A 22493-nucleotide genomic window follows, 5' to 3' on the forward strand; every position below is an offset into this window, starting at 1 on the left:
GGATAGGCTCCTCATGTTCAAGGACAGGGTGTTAAAGCCTGTGGGTTGCTTTCTCCTTCATTCTTCACTATACAAATTTAATTTAATTGGGATGGCAATATGCATAGCTGCAAAGACTACACTTTTCAGCTCTCTGGAAGAACTACACTTTAGATGTGTTAGTGATGCTTGTCTGGTGTACATCCAAGAAAACTTAAAAGGGAGGGGGCATAGTTGGCAAGTGTCCATTTCACGTTCACCATTATCCTTTCTGTCTGCAGCTCCAGCTGCCACTTTGCAATCTCTAGCAATTCTGACCTTGAGGTTGGAAGCCGCCACCAAGAAAGGCAGAGAAGAAAGACAGAAGAAGTAATTTAGATCCTGGGTAGTTCTATTGGGCTGCCAGGTTAGCTCAGACTGCCTGCCTCCAGAGTGTTTCTCCTCAAACGTTTATGTGTTAAGCCAATGCATTTAAGTCTATTAGCAGTTGAATGTATTTCCTAAATGATATAGATTTTAAGCCTCAAAATGAATACATTAATTCTCCCCAATTAATCTATAAATTTAATTTGATTCCCAAATGAACAGTGAAATAATAATTATGTAAGCTCATGCTAAAATTCACATAGAAAAAGAAAGAAGCAAAAATAGCTCAGAAAGTTCCAAAATAGATGTACATCAGAGGAGATGAGTATTTTAGTTATATTTTAAAACTGTAATAAATAAAACAGTGTGGTACTGGTACATAGGTAATTAATTTTTTTTTTTTATTTAAAAAAATTTTTTTTTTTCAACTTTTTTTTTTTTTTTTTTTTTTTTTTTTATTTATTTTTGGGACAGAGAGAGACAGAGCATGAACGGGGGAGGGGCAGAGAGAGAGGGAGACACAGAATCGGAAACAGGCTCCAGGCTCCGAGCCATCAGCCCAGAGCCTGACGCGGGGCTCGAACTCACGGACCGCGAGATCGTGACCTGGCTGAAGTCGGACGCCCAACCGACTGCGCCACCCAGGCGCCCCCATAGGTAATTAATTTGATCAATGAAACAGAAGGTAGAGTGCAAAAATAGAAGGATACATAAGGAAATTTAGAGTAATGTAAAGATGCTTCCTCAGATATTCTTTTTTTTTAAATTTTTTTTAACATTTATTTATTTTTGAGACAGAGAGAGACAGAGCATGAACAGGGGAGGAGCAGAGAGAGAGGGAGACACAGAATCTGAAACAGGCTCCAGGCTCTGAGCTGTCAGCACAGAGCCCAACGTGGGGCTCGAACTCACGGACCGTGAGATCATGACCTGAGCCGAAGTCGGACGCTTAACTGACCAAGCCACCCAGGCGCCCCCCTCAGATATTCTTAAATTAGTGAGAAAGAAGGTGGGCCATTCTCAAACTAGACATTGAGAAAATTACTGTTGAATCCATAACTGGGATATTAGTGGGCATCATAAATTAGAGTATATTCAAAATGGATCAAAGATTTAAAGGTGAACGAAAAAAAATTATCTGTATGGTCAGTAGAAAAATTAAAATGTGGGGTAATTATTTATAGTCTGAGTAGGAAAGGCCTCTCTAACTATGATAGGGAACAAAAACACACCAATAAATCATGAAATAAAACTTTGGTAATCTGGACTACATAAAAAAATTTCAAAATTCTACATGGGAAAATGCACCATAAGTAAAACCAGACTACAAACAATAAATTGGGGGGAAATGTTTGCAACTCTGACCTTAGACTAAAGTCAATTTTATATTTCTCTAAAATATAAAAGTCTCCTATAAGACAAAAAACTCAAAAGAAAAATGGGTGAAGAATATTAAGAAGCAATTTACAGAAAAGGAAATACAGGTAGCTCTTAAATATGAATAGATGCTCATCTTTATTGAATTTAAGAGGAATGCACACTAAAATTTCCCTGAGATGACACTTTCTGCCAGCAGATAGTTGAAGATCAGAGGTTGGAAGGCCTGCTGCTGGTGAGGATTTGTGCACACAGACGGCCTCATCTCTGCTGTGAGGAACTGAACTGGGTGAAAGTGTGTGAGGAGCTTTACCTCACGCCTGAGCATCTCTCTGCAGCGTGCCCACCACATTTGCACAGGTTGATTACTTATTTGATCCCATGTTTGTGCTGAGAGACAGGGACTCCATCTTTTATTTTCCAGATGAAGAGATGAGGACCCAGAGAACTGGAGGTAGTCATCAGGTGACAAGCCAAAAATGAACTCAGACCTTGTTGTGCACAAAAAAGTGCTCCTTCCCCTCAGCCCATCTTCCTCTCTCCCTCCCTCTCTGCCTTTCTTCCTTCCTTCCTTCTTCCCTTCTGCAAATGAGTACTGAGAGCCAGATCTGTGTATAGGAAAGTATAAATTAACCCACGCCCTCAGGCTGCTAGGTGGTTTCACACCCATATGAAAACCTGGGGGACCAGGCCAGTGAAGACAGTGGGTCCCTGTGACCTGGCTGCGAAGAAGAAAGCAGAGGTGTTTGCTACTGCTCTTTCCTTGGGAATCTGAGACCCAGGCTGCCTCCCCATCTATCTAAGGGGAAAAGCTGTGCAGAGAAATAAACCCATGAATAGATGTGTCCTGAAGGCACTGGAACCCACAGAGTTCAGTTCAGGGAAAAGTTTGATACTGAGACCATGGTCCTAATCCTGGTCTCCTGTTACTGAGATGTTAGAGGCCCACTCCAGTGCCCAGTGTCTAGGGGAAGTCCTTTTCCAAAGAAGAACAAGACTGAATAAATTGTTTGTGAGAAGACAGTAGAGCTTCACAACTAGGGAACCAAGAGCCTCTCACTGGAAGTAGGTCCTGGAGTGTGAAAGGACGAGGAATGGGCAAAAGTGAAACCTGCCAGGCCTGTGTAGAGGCCAGAAATGGACACATCTGTTCTTCTAGGGTGAAAGGAGGTTGGTCAGAGAAGGTGGGAAATGGAGAACTCACTGGGAGGGTGTGTGTGTGGTGTGTGGTGTGGTGTGTGTGGAGTATATGTCTGGGGTGTGTGTAGGGTGTGTGTGTGTTGTGGAGGGGATGTATGTGAGGTGTATGTGGTGTGTGCATGTGTGTGGTATGTGTGTGTGTGTGTGTGTGTGGTGTGTGGGTATGTGTGTGCAGGAATGTGTGTGAGGTATATGTGGTGTGTGTGTGGGGGTATGTGTGTGGTGTGTGTGTGGGGATATGTGTGTGTGTGTGTGTGTGTGTGGTATGTATGTGTGTGGTGTGGGGAGATGGGTGTGGGGTATGTGTGTGGGGGTGGTATGAGTGGTGTGTGTGTGTGAGAGAGAGAGTGTGTGTGTGTGGTATGTGGAGGTATGTGTGTGGGGTGTGTGTGGTATGTATGTGTGTGTGATGTGTAGTGTGTTGGTCGGGGGAGGGTATGTGTGTGGGATGTGTATTTGGTATGAGTGTGATGTGTGTGTGTGGTGTGCATGTGTGTATGTGTGGTTATGAGCGAAGACCTAAGAGGATAATGAAAACAGGCAGCACTTACCCATCACTTTTTAGGTGTTGAGTCCTGTATCAGGCACTTTCCCATTTTCTACTGAGTAAAACCTCAACTTCCTTCAGCTATTCTACTCTCAGAAATATTTATGATCCTAAATCCATGTTTTCCATAATTCAGATTTGGGGTTTCATTTCATCAAGTCAGGCCACTGGCCAGATTTCAAGGGCTCATGCCTCCTACTCTCTCACTCTGAAAATGTTTCTGAAGAAAGTATTTATTTATTTTTTATTCATTAGTACATGAACAAGTGTGAAATAAGTGTGTGTACTGGGGTGTGGGGTATGTATATGTGGTTGTGAATGTATGTGTGTATGTGGTATGTGTGTGGGGGATTTGTGAGTTGGTATGTGTATGTGGAGGAGTATGGGTATGTGCAGTGTTAGTGTGGTATATATGTGGGGGTATGTGTGTGTGGGAGGGGGTATGTGTATGTGTGATGTGAGTGTGGTATATATGTGTGTGGGGGGGAGGCTGTGTGTATGGGCTGTGTGAGTGTCGTATGTGTGTGTGTGTGTAGGGGTATGTGTGTGTGTGTGTGTGTGTGTGTGTGTATGTGGTATGGGGGGTATATGTGGGGGGGTATGTGTGTATGTGGTGTGAGTGTGGTATATATGTGGGAGGGTATGTGTGGTGTGTGTGTGGTGTATGTGGTGTGTGTGTGTATGTGTGTGTGTGTGTGTGTGTGTGTATGCACATACACACCTATAAGTGGGTTTGGTTGGGGTGATTGTGGAATGGGTAAAAGATGGAATGGGTAAAAGATGGATTTTGATCTTGAGGAATTCACACTTGGTTTGAGAGGTCAGATACCTGCATAGACCATTACCATCCAAGGCAGCAAACAGTAAGCCCCAAAGGCATGTGAGACTGGGGTGGGGGGCAGCGGTGGGCCCTTACATCATTGTCTTAATTCCCCATGAGGGAGGTGCCCAAGCTATATACCTCTCAGGGGCCAAGAAATACACTTGCCCAGAGATGTCCCTGCACCCTACAGCTGGGCTCTTACCTGGAGTTTCCCAAAACTGGAGCTCAGGTGATGCCTGTGCCCCTCAAGCCCACCAGTTTATAGCCCATGCTGGCCTTTTCCTTCCCTCACTTCTGGTCTCCTCACCACCCACCATCCCTGGTGCCCCTGGCTGGTATGAGGATGCCACAGATGCCCTAGCATTGTCCCAGTGTTGCATGGCTTGTATCTTTTATTTTTTCCTAAGTGGCTTGTATCTTCCATAGCACATACGCTTGGGAGATTTGCTACTGCCTGCTGATCATCTCCTGTGGGCTTGTCACCTCTCCCTACTTTTCTTATGTACTCTTTGAGTTCAGAGGCTGTCTATCCTCTGCTGGGAACTTGGTGGTTCTCTATAAATACTTCCCCACTGACCAGCAAGAGGTGAGGTGAGAGGCCCCCAAGGACTAGAGTAAGGGGAGTTCAGTCTCAGAGTGAAAGGGACCTTCTTGCTGGATCAGAGCAAGCTACCCCAGATGCAAACATCCCTTCACATCCTCTGCCCCCTGGCTGGTCAGGCCAAGTCTGTGCTTGAACACTTGAGTGACAGATTTCTCAGTTTCCTGGGGAAGCAGATTCTAATTTCAATGTGAGAATGTGGCTCTTTTCAATGAGTCAATATCTGTATTCCTGAATCTACCAACAGTTGGGTCTTGTTCTGTATTCTGGAGTCTCACAGAAAGGTCTACTACTCCCCCTTCCAAGGTATCTAGAGGAGGAACTTCCAAAGTGAAAAAACTATCAGTCCTGAGGGCTCATTCCTGTGTCCTTCCTTGACTGACAGCAGAGCCCATGCCCTGTCTGGTATGATGCCATCTCTGCCCAGGAGCCTTCTCTTATCCCCATAGGTAGAGTCACACTAGCCCCACAACCTAATCTGCTTCTTCCCTTAGGAGTAGCTGGAAGTGGGGACAGGTCACATCTGCAGGTGGCTGAGATTATGGAGGCGTTCTAGAGCTCTCTGAGTCTACACAGGAAGGTTTTAGGCTCACTTTGTCCTCTGACTGATGAAAAGACATGAATATCATTTTGTAGGTTCTCTGAGAAATGAGGATTCTCAGGAAAGCAGCTCGTTGACAATGAGGCGAGCCAGGAGCCTGTGCCAAGCATATGGCACCTCCTCCATCCCTTCTGGCATCACACACCTCTGGCAGCTGGAAAGAGATTGGTCCCCAGTCCTGCTGTCTGCAGCTTGCCCACCTCCATCTTCCAAGGAACCAGCTTCCCACAGGCAGGGGGGAGTGAGCAGGGGCTCAAAGACATAAGGAAGGACAAGGACAGCTCTTCTCTTCTCTTCCCAGACTGTCTCTCTGCCCATGAGTGTTGGGAAGGAAGGGAGCATGTTGGCCAAGTGCATGGGGATGCTCAGTGGGGAGGGAGCTCCAAGATGGTCAGATGTTACCAGGAATCCTCGTCATCTTCCCACATAAGCCACCCTTCTCTGGGCTTCCAGCCAACCCTCTTCCTATCGCATCTTCATTCTCACCCTCACGTGCAACCCCAACCTCTCCCTAGACCAGAAAAGATGCTGTAGGGCTGGATGCATATTCATATTGGAATGAATGCCATAGCAACTCAAAGGGAACAAAAACAGTTTCATGACAGAGACTCTGGGAAGCACACCATCCTGGGAGTGTATGTGAGCCTCAGGGATGGAGAGCTCACTGAGTCTAAGGCAGGGACCTGGAGAGACATACTTGGCGGGGTGCTCTAACTAGGGTAAAACTGAGAGCATTGGAACTGACAATATTAATGGATTTGGAGTCTTTCACTCCATTTCCTGCTTCTGAATTGTGTGCTTTTGAAAAATCTCTCCCATTCTCTGAGGTCAAAGGCAAGCAGGGTAGTAACACTTAGATGTATGACAGGTAGTGCTTTGGGGATGCTGGGAGCCTTAGGTGGCCAGCTCCAATGCTGGGTTTGGAGTTTGAGGCAGGCGTCCTTCTTGGTGTTTGCTAGTGAACAGCAGAAAACTGGCTTAGAAGTCTAGAGACACAGGCTTCCAACCTCACTCGCCTCTGAAGTCAGACAGTTTGGGTTTGCGCCTACTGCTGTGATTTCCCATGTGGCATCTATTAACCACTCTGGGCCATCAGGGAAATGAGGGATCACCTGTCTTAGGAGGCTGGACAGGGCACAGGGATAAGGATTTAATCAAGACCCCACCATTTGCTGGTAGTATGACTTTGGGCAACTTCATCGACCAGTTGCGAAGATAACTGGGATAATACAAGTAAAGGTCTTAGGACAGTGCCAGGTCTATTAGAGGTATTCAATCAATGTTCACTGTGAAGACTAACTTGAAGGGTTGTGTGAAGGTTCAGTGCATCTAAGAAGGACTCAGTGATGAATAGTTGTTGTTAGTAGTAGTTCTGGGGTAGCTGTAGAACTTGGGAGAAGCTACTAGGCTTTCAATTTCCCACCCATAACATGAGAACATATCTCTTAACCCTCTTTTTCTTTCAGATACAACTTAAATGTATATCCACCCATAAACATGCACATGCTTGTTTGGGAATACAATCCCCAAAATACAAGACATTTCCACAGATATATATCTGCCCTCTACAAAAATTAACAGTGAGTCTATCAAACGTATTTAAATAAGAATTTGTATTCTGCCTTCACCAGAGGAATGAAAAAGATAAGGGAGAAGGAGACAGTTCTCATCATGCTAAGGGCTCCACACCACCTGGAAGGAATCAAACATTAATTAAGAACAAGGAAGGAAAGGCTGAAGGGAGAGGTGGGGTCCAAGTGGAGAATACCCATGAGGCTTCTGTGCTTTGGGAATTCCCAGACTATTAACCCTTCTTCTCCCTCAGAAATTCTCTGTCCACATGACAGAGTGGTTCCTGGAGTGATGGGGTCTGTCAGTGTCCTGTGGTCCCTTCAAAGATTTCCCTGGAAACTTCCCTGAGTAGCCATCTGACCCTCCTGGGTCAAGTGGGATTCTTGGAATGGGAATACCAGCACCACATGGGGGCATGTTAAACATGTGTATTCTCTTGCCACTTTCTAGACCTACTGGAACCCTCGGGATGGGACCAGCAAGCCTTCCAGAGGACTCTGATGTACCACTGACGTTTGAGGGCCTTTAGACCATACCAAAAAAATGCTCACAAAACTATTTGGAATTGTAAACTGGGATAGTACAACTATCTGGCCTCCAATGTACAGAAAGCTTGGATTTTGGTGTTTTGGGTAAATAAAATATACACTGAGGGTCACTGTAAGGATTAGTAGTGACACATATGACTTGCTTGGCACATGGCGGCTTATTTTAAATGGAAAACAGATGAGGTATCCCTCTTCCATGCCTACTTTTTCACTGCATTCCCCACTCCTCTCAGAACTTGAGAAGTGCTGTGGACTGAATATTTGTGTTCCCCACACTCACACCATGCAGTCCTAACCCCAAGGATGATGGTATTTGAAGGTGACGGGGTCATGAGGGCAAGAGACATGAGGGGTGACTTCCATCTCTGCTGTGTGAGGACATGGCAAGATGGCCATCAACAAACCTGGAAAATAGCCTCACCAGACCCCTGACCAGGGAGCTGGATATTGAATTTGCAGCCTCCAGAAGCTGTGAGAAAAGAATGTCTTTGTGTAACCCATCTAGTCTGTGGTGTTCTGTTATAACAACTCTGAGCTAAGACAATTAATATATAAATAAAGATAATTGGAAACATTTTCAGCACTTGTCACAAGCAGCTCTTTCAAATGGGTTAGTGAATACTAACAGTAAGGTGAATACTTACCTCAGTATACATTGAGCACAGCAATAAGCCAGGGAGGTGTAGAGAATGTACCTTAAAAAACAAACATTTGGAATAACTTTCAAGGAATTACAGCTTTCCTGCTCCATTTCGTTGCCATATCCTAATACAGATTTATTCAGAAGAGTATCACAGCTCTCTGGAACCCATCTTCTATATTTCTTCCAATTTGACCAGCCACTCCCCACCCTTCAAAAACCAAATCAAAGAAAACCAAAAAACAACAATGAGCTTCATACACCATGCAGAAGGAAATGCTCATCCTTGCTCAGGATCAGTGCAGGGTATACATCACCCCCCAGGCTGTGGGGTGGTGGTCTTGCCTGGGTCCGTAAGAGTGGAGTACAGCACTCAGAGTGGCTGCCCCCACTTCTAGAGAGAAGAAAGCACTCTAGGTTGTTTGCTGCCCCAGCATGGGACAGTGAGGGCTAGAGGGGAGAACTTAGCTCTAACACCCTGCCCTGAGCTGCTGCAGGACTGGCTGCGAGAAAAGCCAAGGGCATTTATATTCCTGCTTTCATCTCCACATTGGGTGCAAAACACCAAGTGGACCAAACACTGTCGATACATGCCAAGCTGTGAGGGAAGGTGCAGGTCACTTAGCTGCCTTGACATCGAATTTCACCTGCTTTTGTTGATGAAGCCGCATTCTTAAGTAGTGATAAATCCATTAGACAAACACGACACTCCATTATTCACAGTATCTACAGTGGCCAGACATGGGACCATGGCTGTGGGGCTGAAGTAATAAGGCTTTGCCTGGAGCAGGTGAACACCACTGAGCGGACGGGTAGACAAATGGACAAGTGGACAGAACCTGCCTGAGACAGGCTGGTGGGTGGGCGGGGGGGGGGAGAGGACACCTGTGCACCTGATGATAGTATGTTGCACCCACCTGGGTGGCGCAGGCAGGTCTTGATTTGAATCTCCCTTCTACCTAACTTTGGGACCCTGGACAAGTTGTTCAAGCCTTCAGAGCTCCCATCCTCACCTGTCTTTGAGGCTTAGGGACTAAAGAATGCAGAGGAGATTGTCTTTTGCACTATTCCCACCCCTCCCCACTGCCACCCTAGATTGACAGGATGATAAGCCCTCCACTTTTTATAAACAGGGCATTCATAGTCAGTCCTCACCAACACAGCAGAGCCAGGACTAGAACCCAAGAACACAGATTTTCTCATTCCATCTCCAGGACAAAGCCTGCACAGCATGCTGCCTTTCTGCCACTTGTGTTGTGAAAATAATGTCATTTTGTCATTAGCTCATAGGGAGATGGCTGACAAGCATAAGTCATAGAGAATGCAGAAGGGAGTTTGGGGATGGCCTGAGACACATACGCATGGAATTCCACCTCCCTGGAGAGGGGTTTAGAGGCTAGGGGGCTTATTGACACAGTGACACAGTGACCACCAACTCAGCACAAATCTCTAGTGAGGTGGTACTGGGTTTCCAGTGCAGAAAGTATGACAGAGTGGAGGGGACCCCTGGATCAGACTGATAGAACATCAATGAGAAAGCTCCCATGTATAGGCACCGGGCACTGTGGGCACCTCTACCATCCTACTGACACACTACCTCTCTATATGAGCTCGGGTGGGTCAGGAGATGGCTGGAGTCCATGCAGCTGTCTAGGGCAGATCTGGATCTGGAGCTCAGTGAGCTCTCCACTTCCTGCCTCAGGGCAGACAGAATGGGGTTGGAGGTGGGGACTGGAGTGAGTGGGCCCAACTTCTGGCCCAGGCAGGTGATCTACCCTTCTCCCACTGGGTTCTAGTGGAAGGTTTTAGACTGCTGAGTGGGCTGGCTCTCTGTTGCCTTCAAGGCTCAGAAGTGAGAGCAGGAGCTGGGTAGGAGTGAGGGGGATCATCGCTGACCAGATAGTGAGGCTCCAGGAAGTCTCAGAACCTGGAAGAACCAGGTTGTTCTGTGGGTGCATGCCTCCAGGACGCCCCACCTGGTTCACTTCACGACCCCAATTACTCTCTGTCCCTGACTCACGTGGCATGTTTCTTGCATAACAGGAATTTGATCTTTCTCTGTTTGCCCTTTCTCCTCAGTGAGAATTAGCACTTGAGGGCAGAGATTACAAGCTGTGGGCTTTATCTCTCCCCTGTCTCTACCCAGCATGAGTCTCCACCTAAATTCTGGTGGCTGACTTCCCCATCTCAAGGGCATTTTAATCTTGAACCCAATAAAAACTGCAAATAGGAATTTGATACAAGGAAGAAAACAATAACAGGGAGAATATCACCGTCTGATGTCTTATGGAGCTTTCTCTCTAGACTTTCCCAAATTCTTAGTGACGATAATAGCCTAGCTATGATGAACAATGGGGACTCCCCTGTTTCTGGTGTTCCTCCCCTTCCTGAGCTATAGGAGACCAACTTCCCAGCCCTCTTGCAGATGGGTAGGCCATGTGGCTAGTTCTGACCAATGAAATGTCAGCAGAAGTGAGATGTGTCTCTCTTTGGGCTGAGGCCTCTGAAAGGCTGTAGCTTTGTTTCAGTCTGTTCTCTCCTAGCCACAGCATCTATTGAGCCTTGTGTGGCAAAGGCAGAACCACCCTCACTGAGCCACTGCATGGGTGACAGAACCCCTGAGAGCTGCTCAGGCTCAGAGTGGCCCTGGTGTAAGTGAAAAGCACACAGTTGTTTCAGTAAGCCTCTGAGAATTTGGAGTCATTTGTGATGGCAGTATCACCTAGACTATAGGTCAGACTATCTCCTGACTAATATGATGCACAGGCTACCAATTTTAAACAAAGAAAATGGAGGCTCAGTGAGGTTAAGGGACTTGTCCAAAGTCATAGAGTTCAGGAGTAAAAGTGCCAAAACTTGAACTCTTGTCTTCTGATTAGACTTGAGCCCAGTCCCTGACCTGTTTCTAAGGACCTACAGACAGGTCATTTTTTGATACAGAATAGCTGGGCTAGCTGGTGAGTATCTGACAAGCCCTCCAGGGTCCCCCAAGCTTTCAAGCCCACATTGCAAGGCATAGAATATGTGCCCGGTGGGGAATTCCTCAGCCTGTCCTGAACCATCCAAGTCCACAAAAGACCTTGTAGAGAGAAGATGCCCCAGAAGCTAGTGGTGCTGCCTGTACACCAGATGAGGGCCTGGTGACCGTGTGCCGACGCCCTGCCTCCCACATACCCAGAAACTAGGCTGAGGTTTACCTGGCCAGGTCCTAATTGGCACATGGTAATTATGCCCTGAGAAGCCCGCCTGCTAATTGCTTTTGCTATTTCTGGACTCTGCCCCTTCCTGATCTGTCCTCCTGAAAGAGACAGAAATAACCTGACACTTGGAGGGTAATTATCACGGAGCACTTCCAGCATCAGCAGATGCTCAGCAACAAGATTCAGGTCCCTGACTCAGCATGTGGAGCTCAGGAACCATGGGGAGGTGCCTGACCACAGTAGGGGGAGCCCCTACTTCCCCCCTTTTCTCCTATAGTGAGTTTGACTCACTGGAGCCCTTTCTTTCAGTTCTGTTGGTCTCATACCTCATCCTCCTTCACCATGTCCCCAACTTATGGGAAAGTCAAATGATGGAAGAGAAGTGGTGCACAAAGACAGTTTCTGGGTCTAGGTTCCCCAAACTATTGGTTTCTAACTGTGTATCTCTTCTTTCTATGAGTTCCCACTACCTTTGCAGAAGCAATAAGAAAATCCAATGTGGTTAATATTTGCACTTCTAATGTTAGGAATGAATGAATGATTGTAATTGTGGCAAGACAGTGAGTACTCGGTGTTCAGAGATTGGTGAGAGCCTTGTGTCTGTTCTTTGAACAAACAGGAGCTCAGTTCAGAGGCAAACAACAAAAGCAAAGATGATGTTTGGGCCTGTCTGGGGACTGTCCCTGCCTTCTGGAAATCTAGTGGGGACTCAACTGCTATTCTAGTCTTTCCCTAAGTCTGTTCTGATGAATATTGAGGCAAAAGTCTGAGGCCAGGTAAGAACAGAGAGCATGCAAGGTCACCTCCAGGATATGTCCTCAAAAATAAATATCATCTATCTGTCTCTTAGCCTTCATCTGAATCAGAGAGTTCACTGGGAAGACATCAGTGCATGGCCAGTTCCCTCACTGATTTAAACAGACCTAATAGGGGCACCTGTGTGGCTCAGTTGGTTAAGCATCCCACTTCGGTTCAGGTCATGATCTCACAGTTTGTGAGTTCTAGCCCCATATTGGGCCCTGTGCTGACAGCTCAGAGCCTGGAGCCTACTTCAGATTCAGTGTCTCCCTCTCTCTGCCCCTCCCCCACTCATGCTCTGTCTCTGTCTCTCTGTCTCTCTCTCAAAAATGAACAAACATTAAAAAAAACAGACCAGATAAAGCCAGTCTGTCTTTTAAAGCTCAGGGTCCTTTTTTCCTCTGGTGGTCATTTTACCGTTTGGAAGTGGAAGGCACTGCGTCCCAAACCTGCTTAAATCAGATTCTTTGTGGGGACCAGAGTTGGGAAATAATGGGATGTTTTTCTTCCTAGAAGACAGTAATTGCAATTTTGTCACATGTGATGACATGTGGTAAGCAATTAATTCTGGGGGGACTCCCTGCCTGTCACCATGCATGACTTCTACCCTGATCAGCCCCCCTTCTTAGAAGGCTCCTCCCTTTCAGAAGACAAGCCAATTTGTTGTATGCTTAGTTCCCTGGGGACAATGATAGCTCTTGCTGTTGATGGGTAAGCATACTGAGGGTCCCAGTTTGGTGACACTGCTGTGTGTGGCAAGGAAAAGAGACACAGAGAGAATGCTAACCAGGGCTAACACCTGTAGAGAGCCAGGTGTGCCTCCCAATGTAGAGTTACTACAACACCCCACGGGGAAAGGAATTACTATTATTACTATTCCCATTTTAAACATGGGCAAACTGAAGACAGATTAATCAACTTCCCCAAGAGCATATGGCCCCAAATGGCAGAGAAGGATCCAAATCTACTCAGCCCTCCCCTGGGCACTGCAAAGAGCAACTGGGAGGGAGCATACTGGAATCAGGCAGCCCAGTTCCAAGCCAGCATCATCATCACCATCTGTGCATCCTTGGGCAAGTTATTTCTTTTTTTTGGTAAGCCTCAGTTTTCTCATCTGTCAAACAGGGACAGTGGCACCCACGTCAAAATGTTGCTGTGAAGGTTAAATGACAGACACCATGCTACCTCCTGACTCCTCATCTTCTGCTCTGCTCCCCAGGGCCCATGACTGCTTCTTGCTTGTTGGTGGTATGGTGAGGCATCATGGTTATTTCCTCAGAACTCCACTGGGTGATTGCTGTGTGCTAAGTTGTTGTCTAGAGCAGTGCTGACTTCTAAAACTGAAGGACAAAATTGAGGACTAAACACCTTGGAGATTTGGAACCCAAATTTATTGTTACATTCTTAGTGGCTATCATGGTGTTCATGCCAGCTACCTGGTACCATGCTCAAGGCCCTGAGTTCTGAGTGTTCATAGGCTCAGTTGCCCTCCACAGGGGTTCCCAGGGCAGACTTGGCAGGGTTGTGATGCGGCCCTTTGTAACCTTCAGCACTCTTCACCCAATCAGAGAGAGTAAACAATTCAGACAGAGGCTGGAAAATGCTTTATGGATTGGGTTTGAGGAAGATTTACTTCCCTTATGATTTTTTCAAGCTCATATTACAGTAAGTTATGAGCCCTTGAAAAAATAGCCCAGGGCTGAATGAGGAGTAATATACCACAACATGAGGGACAGTGTGGGACCTAGTCCTGCCTGGGGGTGCACCACAGTTACCTTCCATTAGCCTCTCCAAGCCTCAGTTTCTTCAGTTACACGGCTAGAAGCTTGACTCCTAGTGCTGGTATTTAGGCTTCCTTCCAGCTCTTCTCTTCCATGATTTTTGCGATCTATAATCTCAGCTAAGGTTTAAGGGCACAGAAAACACCCCGGGGCCCCGAGTTGAGTCAGGCCACCTCCTAAAGGCTGAATTCTGCCTCAGAAGAGGCTTGGGAAATGGTTGGCCTTTCCAGGCATGGACAGTAGGTCACAGAGTGTCTTCTGACAGCTGCTGCCCAGAGCATAGCCAACTTTGCTGCTCCAAACCCGATTTCCTCCCATTCTTGCTTCTTGGGACTTCTTTGGGGTCCTGATTTGATAGGAGGCAAGCTGAGATACAGACCAAGGGCACCTCACTGAGAAGTTATTTGATGCCTGCACCCAACTGCCCAGAATTTGTCACAGCCAGAGCAACTCGTTCAGCTGAAAGTAAGAAGAAATTATCTCCAGAGCCAGGATGTGATTGGAGAGTGAAGGGAAGGTGGGATTTTGAAGACAGCTATTCTGGCAAAAGGATGCTTTTGTGTGCCTTTTGGGAACTGTGACTTCTCTCTGCTTACAGAACTCAAAGTGTACATGGTACCAGTCTCTCCTACCTGTCGGGGCACAAGGGTTTCTGTTGAGCTTTTGGTTTAATTAGGAGGACTGAGATGGGAAGGAGGGTGGGAGAATCAGGCCAGTGGGTTGTGCTTCTGTGGGTTTGTAGAACTTTTCATCATTAGTCCACCTCCATTTCCACCCCAGGGACAGGGGGCATAGTAAAATAGTTAAGAACATGGGCTTTTCATTCAAACAGACCTGGGCTGAGAGCCTATCTGTTCTTTTCATAGGCTGTGTGATTTGGAGCAAGTCACTTACCCTCTCTGTGCCTTGATTTCCTCAATTGAGAGATAGGATAATGAGAATATCTCCTCATAGACTTGTGAGGATTAGATGGATGAGGTATAAACTATTACAGGGCCTGGCTCATAGGACGCACCCACAAATGTCAGACCTGTCGTTACTCACCAATCTCTGGTTATCTAGGCCTGCTGTCTGCCACCAAGTAACCACATCAATGATTTACTCTCACCTAGCTATAAAAACCTATTCTTTATACTCACTTTCCCTCCCATTTTTAATTTTTCCATCATCCCTTATGTTTCCATTGATTTTTATAACTTTTTGTCTAGTTAATTTTTCTCGGTGAAGATACCTACTCTCCAAAATCTAGCAATTACCTATCTATCTATCTATCTATCATCTATCTATTATCTATCTATCTCTCACCTATCTATCATCTTTATCAGTCTATCTACAACCATATTAAAAATTCACTCATTTGTAGAAAGACATATATATTTTAGAGAGAGCCATCAGTCCTGCCCACATGCAGATGAAACCTTATTGTCCAAGAAGTATTTTACCCGTATTAATGGTATGAGGCTAAGAAGCCAGCAATGGGCCACTCTTGTGGTCCTTGCCTTCATGCTAAGCATCCCTGCAGAATGCTCTCCTTCTGCTTATTTCTTCTTTTCCATTTGCTTTACTGTGGAGTTGATTTTCCTATTAAGGGCACATGTTCAGCCTCTTTCCCATCTGCTTAAGATGTTGACTTAAGATGCTGACTCAACACAAATGAGCAGATGTGTCCACTTGTACTTTGCTGTCAGTATGGGGCCAAGACTGAAGACAGGGACCAGGAGAGAGCTCTGCCTCTAGGCAGGGGAGAAGCAAGAGTAGGGGACAGGGCTGTGAGAAGCAGTGTTTGGCAGGGTAGGGTGAATTCTCCACCAACCCCTGTGTTCACTGGATATGGAACCTGGCCCAGCTTCACCTCTCTGAGACTCAGTTTCCTTATCTGTGACACAAAGAGATTGGACTAAGTCTTCTATACAATGTAGGATTCAGTTTTCAGTGTGCATGAGTAGATGATGTCTAGGTTAATACAAGGAAGGAGCAGAATGTGGTGACATGAAACTGGAGTACAAATCACACACAAAGACACTCACATATGGATATATATATATATATTCACACAGAGGCATGCTCACACACACTCTCACACATGTAGGTATAATCACACATACATTAACACTCACACATATGCATATGTGCACACATACACACACAATCACTCAGTGCTTGCACTCTCACATCCAGATCAGAGCTGAGAGTTTTATGTTATTATATGGAAATTACTGACATATAAAAATAAAAACTAGTGTGAGGGAAATAGGCATCACTCTAAGAAGCACAGACATTGATGAAGGAATGTGGGTTGGATGGACAGAGCATCATAAGGGCTGTCACCATGGTAGAGTTCATAAGGGGAAGAAGGAATGTGAGCTTTCCTATTTGGGGCTCCATTGTGTTCACACTTCACAAACACCTGCCTCCATGATCCTGGTTATGGGTACTAGTGGAGTGGGCACACAAGTCTTTGTGTGTGTGGTGTGTGTATTCAGCCCTGACCCCATGTTCTTGGTGCTACCCAGTAGCTGAAGCTGCTGTCCTCTGTCCCTCTACCTGTGAGCCAGCTCAGTGCTCTGTCCCAGGGGTCTCTCACATATTGACTTACATGCACACCAGCTCTGGCTGCCCAAAAAGGTCACCACAGTTTCCCCAGGGAGGGAGGTACTCAGGGCCAGGATGTCCACCCTGCCTCAGTGACCAAGTAGGCTTTTCATCTCATAATAATCAGGCTTATTTCAGCCTTGGAGCCCAGAGTTTTGGGAATCTAAACATAATGAAGTACCCCCCCCCCACACACACACACACACAAGATGTGACTCAGGAGCTGTCTGTCTGTTGATAACTGCCTTGAGCTCTTCATGTAGAATTAGCAGCTGTATAACATGTACAGAGATTTTCATCTCCCATCACTTATAATGTATTCAGCCAACGAGGATGGCCAACCTACCTTTATAGGACCATGGCATGATTGACTCCTGTAATACCTTATTGTTACCCATTCTTGCCCTATCTGCACCCTGTTGCCCCTGGGGCTGAGCCTGTTTGGAAATGCTTTCAACTCAAGGCTGAGAAACAATTTCATTTCTTTTTTCAGAGAAATCCTATCTTCAGAGAAATCCAGTCCCCTGAACCTCAGCAGGTAAGGGCAGGACAGCTGTCTTTGCTAAAAAGGGGGAAATGTGCTTAGTGATGGGTTGCAGTAAAGGTATTGGGCAAGTGTGGGCCACTCCTATGTGGTACTGGGCAAGAGAAGATTTGTTCTGAGGACTGCTTGGGAAAGAATAAAACATGTAGAACCTGTGGACCTGGGTTTGAACTTTGGCACTGATACTAACCTATGTAACCTTTGGCAGGTGACTTAAGCTCAGTGACTACAGGGTCCTCATCTAGAAAAGGAGACCACTGCGAGAACTAACTGAGCTAAAGATGAGGCAGGTTCTTGGAGACCTAGTGCTGTTCAGGGCTGGACAGCAGAATCCATGTGGGTTATTGCGGTGTATGGAGAGGCAAGCCAGGTTAGCCCACCCAGGAGATGGTTTCTCAGGGGCAAAGGTGGAGTAAGTGAGTTTGCAGCCTCCCAGGATGAATAAAGAGACACTGAATTCCTGCAAGGAGATGTGTTAGCAGGAAAGGAGGTGGGGAGCATGAATACTGGAGAGCTTATCATAATGTAAGGGATAATTTAGGTGCTCTGTAAGTGAGGGCAGTTTTCATTTGCTTCTTTATAGGTTAGACCCTTAAGCTAGATACTTCCATATGCTCCCATTCCTTTCCCTAATGTCCCACACAGTCAACACTCATCTTTGTAGGTGATGACCTCAAGGCTCAAGGTGGTGGGAGAACTAGATTAAAGTCAGACAGCTAGTAAATGGCGGGGCTGGGATTAGAAACCAGGCCAGCCAGCTGGCTTCAAGGTTCTTGATCTCTGAAGGCTTTGGAAGGGCCTGGCTGCTTCCATCTCCCTCCTTATAGCCTGAGCAGTGACCATGGCTTTATTTTATAGGAGCACATTGGAGGGAAGTAGGCAAGCCAGTATTTGTTGGTGAGTGGGGGATTGAGGGAGAAACCTCTGTTCCTCCCCTTTGCTACCTCCTCAACAGTGGGTGGGGATGGTGATGGATGAAGCTGGGGAGAAGGAAGATTGGTTTTTGGACATGATGGATAAAGTGTCTTATGTTTCCTGAGGTTATCAGACTGAAGAAATGTAACCATTGCCAAAAGCTGTGGGATTTCTCCCTGGAGCCATTGCCCTTCTGGGATGGCTGACAAGTGGTTCTCTTGTTTATTGTTCAAGGGAGAGAAGCAACCTGTCTGCCACTGTCCATAGTAGGAGGTTCTGGCTCTGGAGTAGGGGGGACACTCCTTGCTGAGACCTCAATGGAGGCCAGCCCAGCAGGAGGGAGACTCCCTGTGTGACCTGACTAAACCCTGCTCAGGGAAATGCCTGCAGTGACTCCTGCTCACCCCACTTCCCCTCTGTCTGGCTCTCAGGGCCCCCAAACTGAGGACTGCTCTCTCTTCTGGATGTTGTCCCCTACTCTTCTCCAAGGGCACCTTCATTCTGCCACACTGCACCTACTTGTTCCCACCCCCCCCCCAAAAAAAAACAACTGTAGAGTGACTACCACCATGGACTTTGGAATTCGATGTGGGCTGCAGCCCAAGCTTGCCCACTTACTAGCTGTGTGGCTATTGGCAAGTCATAAACTTCCTTAAGCTTCAGTTTCTTAACTATAAAATGGGTATTAATACCTATTTCCTAGGGTCGTTTGGAGACTAAATGAGGTAGTAAGTGAAGGACTTAGCTCAGTGTCCAACATGTGATGGTGGTGAAAACTGTTCTCTCATACCTCTAATGCTGCTTGCCTATTATTGAATCAGTTCCTTCCTATTTTTCCAGACCTATCTCGGGTCTCACTTCTGCACTGTAACCTATCCTGATGAAAGTACTTCAGATTATATTCCTTTGTTTTCCTTGAGAACCTTATAAAATTTGGGTCTTGTTTTTATACAATTAATCCAACTAATACATAGATATTGAGTACAAACCATGTGCCATATTTTTTTTTCTCAGAAGTTTCTCAGTTGAATGGTATTTCCACTGGGGCTGGGGATCATACCTTTCATGCCCGTTTCCACCAGAGCACCTAACACAGTGCTGGGCACCAAGTAGTGGATTAGTAAATACTTTTGATTGCTGGTTGGTAGGGATCAGAGATCTGCATATACTGAATGGCTCTGTATCAGAAGCTATGGGATGAGAACAAAAAAATAAGAGCCATTGAGTTTAACTTTAGCCATCTAAAAAACAAGTGAATTCACCAGGTGATGTCAGGTAGCATAGAAGGTGCTCAATGAATCATGTCCTGGATCTATGTTTCCAAAGAGACTGACAAGACTTCTATCCTGGACTCCCATCCAAAGCAAGAGACCTTCTCTAGCATCCTTCTTTGAGCTTGGCCATAACTTTGGACTAACAAAAAAGCTTATTTATTTCCATGTACTTTAAATTATAGGAGTTCTTACAAGTCCAACTCAAAAGTGCCAATTGGTCCTTTGGAAAAATGTCCAAAGAATTGAATCTCTCTTCATAGTAAGTCTTCATGTGCTCCAAGACCACTGGATTCCTTCCCTGGAATCATGCCAAGCTTTGCTTTCCTTTCCCAAACACCACAGTGAGGGACAGCTGACAAGGGACCGAGTGTTTGGTTGTGTCTGACCAAGGCAGAGGGCAGTGTGGTGTGGCTGTCACTCTACCTCAGACATTGTGTTCTGAAAATGCAACCTGAGTTGGCATCATTTTTTTTTTTAAGCACTGACTTGGACATGTATAAATCAAGGTATGCATGTATGGAGATGGATACATTTTGCAAAAAAAAAAAAAAGCACACAAATGAGGGCTTGTGTAGAAGAATTATGATTAAGAGTAGAAAGGGTAACTTGCAACTAGCTTTTTGGAAGATGTGAAGTATTTCCTTTGGTATAGTTCAAAGGCATTTAAGTAAAACATTTCTTTCACCTTTTTTGTGGCAAAACATACAGTACACAAAATTTACCATTGTAACCATTTTAAGTGTATAAGTCAGTGGCAGGAAGTACATTCATTATGTACAAATACCACCACCATCTATCTCCAGAACTTTTTCATCATCTCAGACTGAAACCCTTTGCCCATCAAACACTGACTCCCATGCCTGACTTATTTTCTGTGTCTATGAATTTGACTACTCTAGGTACCTTGTATAAGTGGATTCATACATCTTTGTCCTTTGTGGCTGGCTTATTTCACTTATGTCCTCATGTTGTAGCAGGCATCAGAATTTCCTTCAATTTTTAAAGGCTGAATAACATTCCATTGTATGCATATACCACATTTTGTTTATCTGGCCATCCATTGAAGGACATTTTGGGTTGCTTCGATCTCTTGGCTATTGTGAGTAATGCTGCTATGAACATGGATGTACAAATATCTGTTACAGTCCCTGCTTTCAACTCTTCAGAGGATATACTTACAAGTGGAATTGCTGGATCAAATGGTATTTCCACGTTTAATTTTTGAGGAACCCTGATATTATTTTCCAAAGAAGCACCATTTCATACTTCTACTGGCAGTGCACAGGGATTCCAATTTATCAAAATTCTCACCAACATTTACTAGGTCCTCTTTTTTGTTAACATTTATCCCGATGAGTGTGAAGTGGTATCTCATTGAGATTTTGATTTGCATTTTCCTAATGACTAGTGATGGTGAGCATCATTACATGTGCTTATTGTTCTTTATACATGTGTTTTGGAGAAATGTCTCCTCAAGTCCTTTGCCCATTTTTGAGTTGGCAGTTTGTTATTTGCTGAGTAAAATACTTATAGGTTCCCAGCTGGAGAGGAATTTTGACTCAGGATAAATTGTAATTGAGTCTCACCTGTATCTAATTTAGTTATTTAGATGAGACTTTGGACTTGATGTTGAGATGAATTAAGACTTTGGAGGATGTTGGTATTGAGTGTGTCTTCTTTTATGTGAGAAGAACATAAATCTTGGTGGGGGGCATGGATAGAATATTATGTTCTGAATCTTATCCCTCCAAAATCATATGTTGAAACCTCTGGCTCCACAATATGATGGTATTTGGAGATAGGTAATTAGGTTTAAGTTCATAAGGGTGGGGTCCTCCTGATGGGATTAGTGCCCTTATAAGAAAAGTCCAGAGAGCTTTGCTGACTTTCTGTCTGACATGCCTGGACACAGTGAGAAGACAGCAGTCTGTAAGCCAGGATGAGGGCTGTCACCAGAACCTGACTCTGTTCAGGTACCCTGTTTTCAGACTTCTAGCCTTCAAAACCATGAGAACTAAATGTCTAGTATTTTGTTGTAGCAATCTGAGCTAAGACATATGGTGTCCATAAATTCTAGAAACATGGATATCTATTTGCTTTATTGACCAATTGCTTTAGTGACCAATTACTATCACTTCTTGCACTTGACAGGCTAGGGAGAGGTTACCCCGAATGTTTCCAACAGAATGGAATGCTACTCATGACAGAGGTGAGGAGAAGGTGGATGATAAGTTTCCATACTGGATTGGATGAGGCAGCTGGGTAGAAAATGCTGGATGCACACCAGATCTGAAGCCCCTTGAAGATTTCTTCTGGGGTCTGATAAAGGCACAGGTTTACTTTTGAAAACCAGACACACAAATGCAATGAGGCAATACCTCACAGATAATAAGAGTTGGTGGAAATGTTGCATGATTGCTCTGTGCCTGCTGCAATTTTGCACTGCACATCGCACACTCTACATTGCTAATGAAAGATAATACAAAATATATGCAACATCATTGACTTCATCATGTGTTGAAATGCAATACAAGAAAACCATTTATTACCTATAGTCACCTATGCTGCCAGAATTCATGGCCACTCTGCAGCTTAAGTTTCTGTCTCTTGAAAATGGAGGTACCAAATTACAAGACCTGACCCCAGATCAGAAGTGGAACTCGGTGTATAAGACAAATACTTTGATAGCAACAATGTGTCTAAAAGGAGTTTTGTCTTAATCTGCCTCTGAGGCTCCTCCAGTACCTCCTGATCTCCAGTCCTTGGGGGGTCCAGTTCAGCCCATCCTTTACCTAGAAAAATGTATTAATTACTTATTTATCCTTGTCCTGATATTCTGTGGTCAATGATTGCTTTAAAAGTTTCTACCATGCGGGTTGAGCATCCGACTTCGGCTCAGGTCATGATTTCATGATTCCTGAGTATGAGCCCCACATCGGGCTTGCTGATATCAGAGCAGAGCCTGCTTTGGACCCTCTGTCCTCCTCTCTCTCTGACTCTCTTCTGCTCATGCTGTCTCTCTCAAAAATGAATAAACATTTTTAAAAGTAAAAATAGGGGCACCTCAGTGGCTCAGTTGGTTAAGTGTCTGACTTCATCTCAGGTCATGATTTCCCAGTTCATGGGTTTGAGCCC

This window comes from Neofelis nebulosa, chromosome 10 (assembly GCF_028018385.1).
Source record: "Neofelis nebulosa isolate mNeoNeb1 chromosome 10, mNeoNeb1.pri, whole genome shotgun sequence".
NCBI lineage: Eukaryota > Metazoa > Chordata > Mammalia > Carnivora > Felidae > Neofelis > Neofelis nebulosa.